Genomic DNA, 7,092 nt, shown 5'->3' on the forward strand with positions numbered 1-7,092 from the left:
CTAATCATTTTCATCGTACGAGATAAGTACCCAACTCGCAAAAAGAACCATTTCTCACATGCATGCTAAAAACCCAGAATACCCTACTACATAGAGTGAAAAATTCATGATACATCAGGCATGCATTTTAAGTGTTCTAAAATTCACATAAATCCCATTTAACATGAATATGCAATCAAATTGACGTTACGACAAGTATAGAATACATAGGGGCCATTTCGCCCCGATTTCATAAAGTCAAACTCACCACAACTGTCACAGCTCGCGACCACCCGCCTATTTGGCCGAGGTTCCGGCGCCGCCGACATCGCCGAATGGACAGGGTTTCCCCTGTACTACGGACAGAGTCTCCTCTGTACATTCAAGGCATCGCAATCAATACAATTCACGAAGGTTCCAACCAGGAACAGATATCAATCAAGATTGCAAGTGGAAGGTATCATACAACATAAACACATCCTAAGTTATTACATTCATTCACTTTCATAGTTTTTACATCACAGTTTCCATTTTTTTTCATCCAAATGCAATCTAAGTTATTACAACATTTAATTACTACAAGTTTGATACATTGTATTCTTTTCATTTCCTTTACCCCTAAGCTATATAGACGGGGTACTGCTAGCTCTGGTCTCTGGGGTAGGGCGCTATCTGCAGAACTACGCCCTCGTCTTGCGCCGCCGCGCTGCACACGTGTGTACCTGTACCCCCAAAACAGCAACACGGGGGTGAGACTATTGTCCATAGTCCTCAGTGGGTTTAGCCACCCAAGAGAACCAGCTCAACCAACAGGTCTAAAGAGGCACTGCAACATGTTATTTCAACAATATACAACAGATATATATATTCAATTGAAATACATGTCATGCCTCACGAAATGAAATATGCAATACCTGTAATCATGCAAGTAGGTTACTTTAACGCTACTTATATTCTTAATCATTCTTTACTCTTGTCATTTAATGTTTACTTTTAGCTCTTAGCTATTCTTTACTTGTAACCTTTCTTTACTTATCAGCTATTCTTATTCCTTAGCCGATCTTTATTCTTTACTTATTCTTTATTCTTTACACTTTGTCGCACTTTTCTACTGGCCATTCTTTCCTAAGGTTTCTCTTACCTTAGTTCTCTATGCCACCCGACTCGGTCTTGAGTCAATCAATCGCGGATAGTCCGCGCACTGTCTAGCTCGAGGTGAAGGAACTCTCACATGCACCTCAGCTGGCAACAGCTCACCGTACTCCTGTCCTAGCCGTCTGGCAGCGAACGAATCGCACCTCACCCAACAACGGCCTAGGTCCATGACTTAGCCACCCGGCGGCGAAATCGTCGCACAAACGCCACGACAGTGGTTCAATCAACAGGCGGTAGGATCCACAAACTGGCTAACCATCCGGCGGCGAAATCGTCGCACACGCCACGACAAAGGTTCTTTAGCCCTTGAGCGGCGAAATCGTCGCACACACCCGACACCACGTTGGGTGTATCCTTTTAGCCTTGGGATTCTGGAATCCATTTCACATCACATAGGGGTTGGTCTTAACCCTATGGAACTGACCTCTCTAGGTCTAAGCCTTCACTCAACTCACCCATTAGGTTTATTACTTTCGCATTCTTAACCTAGGTTTATTACACTAGGATCATTATTCTTTCCAACCTAGGTTCACTTGACTCTAGGTTAAGTACTTTTCATTTCACGACCTATGTTTATTAACACTAGGTTAGATGCCACTCGATCTATTTGATTCTAGGTCTACTCACAACCTATGCTCCTTAACACTAAGTTAGATGCCACTCGATCTAATTCACATACTAATTGTCCAATTAAGCATTCTACTCATTCTAGAGTTATCAATTCTCATTTTCCAATGTTATCTCTCTATTCAAGCTAGAGTTATCAACCAAGTTCATATGCATATATAATCTCACAATGCTAAGCATGCATCTATGATCTCATAATGCTAATCATGCGTTTATAATCTCATATATTATTTATATGCATCTACTTAGCATTTACATCATACTATAAACATGCATCTTATAACTTGCTCATTATGCATTCTAGCATTTCTACATTACATTATTTAGCATTATGTAACTTGCTCATAATGCATTCTAGCATTTCTACATTACATTATTTAGCATTATGTAACTTGCTCATAATGCATTCTATTTAGCATTTACATCATACTATCAACATGTATTATTTAGCTACATGCATCATTTACATTCTTCATTTACATTTATATGCATTAATATGGATTCTTAGTTTCTTAGACATAAAGGCGACCTAGTCGCTTTGGTAAACACAACCCACCTTAATTCGCGTTCCGATTGCTTGTCGACACTTGCAATCGGCCTCCCGCGGCACCCGTATCCGGCACGGCCCGATACTGCAACTGCGCCTCAACCGTGCTCCGCTTCGCAGCCCCGAAAATTATAGGTCTTTGGTAATGTGCCACGATGCCTCAAATCCATTTCCATGATTTTACGACGTCGCCTCGGCCCTCCCGACGGACCCGAAGCCTAAACGTCTATTTCTTTAATAACTTTGTAACGGCTCGTCGGATTGCCGAACCGTCTTCGCCAACGCGTTTCGTTACCTAGCAATTAGGTTTACAAAGGGTCAAATGAGATCAAACCCTCATATTTTGAAAGTTTGCATTTTGGAGCCCTAGGTTACAACTATGCAAGAAATCACTAAATTGATCCATGATTCAAGCATTAATCATCTAGATAGCATGCTAGGACTCCTCTAAATCCATTTATAAGGTATTTAAACCAAGCATTAAAGATCTACCATTAAAGGACTCAAGAAGCTCACCTCAAAATGAGCTCCAAACCATGGAGAAGATGAAGAAGACAAAGGCGATCCACCTCCAAGCTTCAATCTCCACCAAATCCATTCTTTTTGGGAGAGATTTAGAGAGAGAAAGAGAGGCTTCTCTCTTCCCTTCCATGCGCGTGTGTGTGTGTGCGGTTTGGGCTGCTACGGCTGGGAGGAAGAAGAAGCAAAAGGGATTTAATCCCATTTTACCATTTTGGCCCTCAACTACACACTATTCACTACGGGCAGTCTGAAATCTGATAAATTTCGTTGGAGCCCTTCCGGATGTCCGTTTTCGATCAAATTTGACAGGCAGGCTCAGTTTAATGTACTGAGCAAGAATATATCTTAAGTTTTCAGTTTCGACTCCGTTTGGTCACCGAAAACTGTGCAGAACTGCAATCTTTATCAGATAGCTTTCGGATTTTATTTCTCACTCTACGGGTGTCAGAAAAATATGAAACTTTAAATCTAGCCTCATAAAAATATTTCTGACATCCCCGCTAATTTTCATAATTTTCTGAGACTGTGCATTTTCTGCTAATTTATTAGTCCCGTTTCCAACAGAAAATTCTAAATCTTCTGTTTTCGCTCCGATTTCAGCACAGGTCGTTCCCAACCGATATTTCACTTCTCTAAATCTAATAAAATAGTATCTCATACTATTTTTATTTATTTTTCTCTTTTATATTTAAAATCTGGTATGTTACAACAACTATTGCGCTCCTTCGTTTGCTTCGACGAAGGTGTCCACTAGTCTCCTAGCATCCTAAAGATGTAGGAACAAGAGTTAAACGAACCATACGAACAACCATAAGGTTGATCATTAACCAACTCAAGCTAAGGTGGAGAAAAACTCACCGAATGCGAAGGAAGCTCTCTCCATCTCCAAATGGGAGTTAGAGTCCTTCCAAATCAACCTATACAAGGGTTCTTAACCGTTCAATAGAGCTCTAAAAGGCACAAATCCAAAACCCCCAAAATAAACCTAATTCCACAATCTAGGGTTTCATGTAGTAAAATCTAGAAAACTTGTATTAAATGGAGAATACAAGCTACCAACCTCAAGTGAAGCTCCAATCCATGCTCTAAACCAAGTAGGGTTGAAGTTTGATCCTCCATGAAGCTTCAACCACGAGCTCCAAGCCACCAATGTTGAGATGAGAGGAAGGGGATGATGCTCCAAAGCCTCCAAGTAAGCTCCTCTCCTTCTCCTTCTTCTTCCTCTTCTTCTTCTTCCCTTTCTCTCTGAGTGTGAAGGGGAGAAATGAGAGTGAGAGGAAGAGAAAAGACCATATAAGCCTCCTATGGTAACAAAATTCACATAGGTCCCTCAACTGTGCAATCTGTGCATTGCTTGGTCTGGGCAATTTTCGTGCTGGGGGACCGGTTTCCCCGACACCTGGGACCAGTCTCTCAGCCTGCCCCGCAAAACCAACGTTCCGGAACTGATCTCTCCGCACCTGGGACCGGTCTCTCGGACCCTCCCGCAAAACACACGTTCGAGAACCGGTCTCTCCCTGCTAGGGACCGGTTACCTCAAGCTTGGCCGCGACACTGTTCCGAGGGGATCGGTCTCTTCCTGCCAGGGACCGGTCCCCGAGAGTAAAAACTCTCAGGACTAAGCCAAAATCCAGAAATCGAACTTTGAGGTCGGAATACCATCTACGACCCTCCACCAAGTGTGAAAAAGCTCGGAACCCATATCAAACACTCGAACCTCGCAATTTGCACAGGTCCAATGTGTTACATTTACCCCTCCTAAAAAGAAGTTTCGTCCGCGAAACTCAAAAGCAACAACATGCCTCAAAGCTCTATCTAAAAAAGATGGGGATAGCGCTCCTGCAAAGCGCTCTCCAGCTCCCACGTGGCCTCCCGCTCCCCGTGGTTGCTCCAAAGAACCTTCACATACGGAATATCCCGATTCCGTAGTTTCTTCACCTCACGAGCCAAGATCTTCACGGGTTGCTCCTCGAAGCTCAAATCGTCCCGCAACTCCAAAGGTGTAGCATCCAACACATGAGTCGGGTCGAAGACGTACTTCTGAAGGACCGATACATGAAAGACATTGTGCACGCCCGATAGGTTCAGTTGTTGAACAAGTCAATACGCTACCGGACCTACACGTTCCAAAATCTCATACGGTCCAATGAAACGGGGGCTCAACTTACCCCGAATCCCGAATCTCCTGATCCCTCTAGTCGGCGAGACCTTCAAGAATACATGGTCTCCAACTTGGAACTCCAAGTCTCGCCGTCGTCGATCGGCGTAACTCCTCTGTCTACTCTGTGCCGTCAAAAGTCGCTCCCGAGCAATTCGAACCTTGTCCTCAGCTTCCTGGAGCACATCAGGGCCTAAAGCAACTCTCTCGCCTACTTCACTCCAATGAAGTGGCGATCTACACTTCCGTCCATAAAGTGCTTCGAACGGCGCCATCTTGATGTTTGCTTGATAACTGTTGTTATAAGCAAACTTTGCCATCGGTAGATGCTGCGACCATCCTCCCTGGAAGTCTATCACACATGCTCGGAGCATATCCTCTAAGGTCTGAATGGTGCGCTCCGACTGCCCATTACTCTGAGGGTGGAAAGCAGTGCTGAAGTCCAAACGAGTGCCCAGGGCATCCTGCAGACTCCTCCAAAAGTGAGACACAAACCGAGTGTCTCGATCTGATACAATCGAAGTAGGCACTCCGTGAAGTCGCACAATCTCATCAAGGTACACTTGTGCGAGCTTCTCTCCGGTCCAAGTAGTATGAATAGGTATGAAGTGCGCCGACTTCATCAACTTATCCACGATCACCCATATAGCATCATGCCCGGCCTGAATGTGAGGCAATCCTGACACAAAATCCATGGTGATCTTCTCCCACTTCCACACGGGAATAGATAAACTTTGAAGTTTTCCTGCGGGTAATCGGTGCTCACCCTTTACTTGTTGGCAAGTTAAACAACGAGCTACAAACTCGCCAACATCCTTTTTCATCTCGGGCCACCAATAAAGCAACTTTAAATCCTTATATATCTTGGTGCCACCCGGATGTATAGCATAGGGCGCTCGGTGCGCTTCTTGAAGAACATCCTCTTTAATTGCCAGATCCGCCGGTACACAAATCCGTCCGCGGAAACGTATCAATCCTTGGTCATCCACAAGGAAATCGCCGGTGCAACCATCAATCATTTTACCTTTAATCTTTTGCAACTCCACATCGGAAGCTTGCTTTTCTTTAATTTGATCCAAAAGTGTAGGTTGCACCACCAAAGTCATCAATCTCAAAGGCGTATCTGGAATCGCCACTTTCAACTCCAACCGCTTCATCTGCTCGATCAACTGCGGTTGAGTAACAACATGCATAGCTAAGTTTTTCGTTGATTTCCTACTTAGCGCATCCGCCACGACGTTGGCGTTGCCCGGGTGATAAAGAATTGTCAGATCATAGTCCTTAAGTAGCTCCAGCCATCTGCGCTGCCTCAAGTTTAACTCCTTCTGAGTGAACAAGTACTTCAAGCTCTTGTGATCCGTGTATACTTCACACCGCTCGCCATATAAGTAGTGGCGCCATAACTTCAATGCGAAGACTACGGCCGCTTACTCCAAATCATGCGTGGGGTAGTTCTTTTCATATTCCTTCAATTGGCGAGAAGCATACGCGATCACCTTGTCATCCTGCATCAACACGCAGCCCAATCCATTAAGAGATGCATCACTGTAAACCACATACCTGCTTCAGCAACCGGCAGGGTTAGGATCGGGGCAGTGGTCAGTCGTTACTTCAACTCTTGGAAGCTTCTCTCACACGCATCATTCCAGATGAACTTGACACTTTTATGCGTAAGCCACGTGAGGGGAGTAGATAGCTTAGCGAATCCCTCGACAAATCTCCGGTAATAACCGGCCAATCCAAGAAAACTCCGAATCTCCGTGATGCTCGTCGGTCTCGGCCAATCCTTGATGGCCTCAATCTTCTTAGGATCCACGGCTATGCCCGATCCCAATATCAAATGTCCAAGGAAGGCTACCTCTCGAAGCCAAAATTCACACTTTCTCAGCTAGGCATAAAGCTCATTTTTCCGAAATTTTTGAAGTACAAGCCTCAAATGTTCCTCGTGATCCGCATCACTTCGGGAATAAACCAAAATGTTGTCAATAAACACCACGACGAACCTGTCCAGGTAGGGCTTGAAAACACGGTTCATCAGATCCCTAAAAGTTGTCGGGGCATTAGTAAGCCCGAACGGCATAACTGTGAACTCATGATGTCCATA

General features: G+C 44.4%; 1 long non-coding RNA gene across 2 annotated transcripts; it reads right to left on the reverse strand.

Annotated features, from left to right (window-relative positions):
• On the reverse strand, positions 591-2,378 carry LOC109711821. 2 transcript variants are annotated; one of them, XR_002216690.1, is made up of 2 exons: positions 2,318-2,378; positions 591-794 (listed from the first exon to the last, which is right to left on the reverse strand). It is a non-coding gene; the product is annotated as an uncharacterized LOC109711821 (long non-coding RNA). The 2 variants fall into 2 exon arrangements; XR_002216689.1 differs by having other exon boundaries at positions 591-701; positions 2,318-2,377.

Source organism: Ananas comosus, linkage group 6 (genome assembly GCF_001540865.1).
Source record: "Ananas comosus cultivar F153 linkage group 6, ASM154086v1, whole genome shotgun sequence".
NCBI lineage: Eukaryota > Viridiplantae > Streptophyta > Magnoliopsida > Poales > Bromeliaceae > Ananas > Ananas comosus.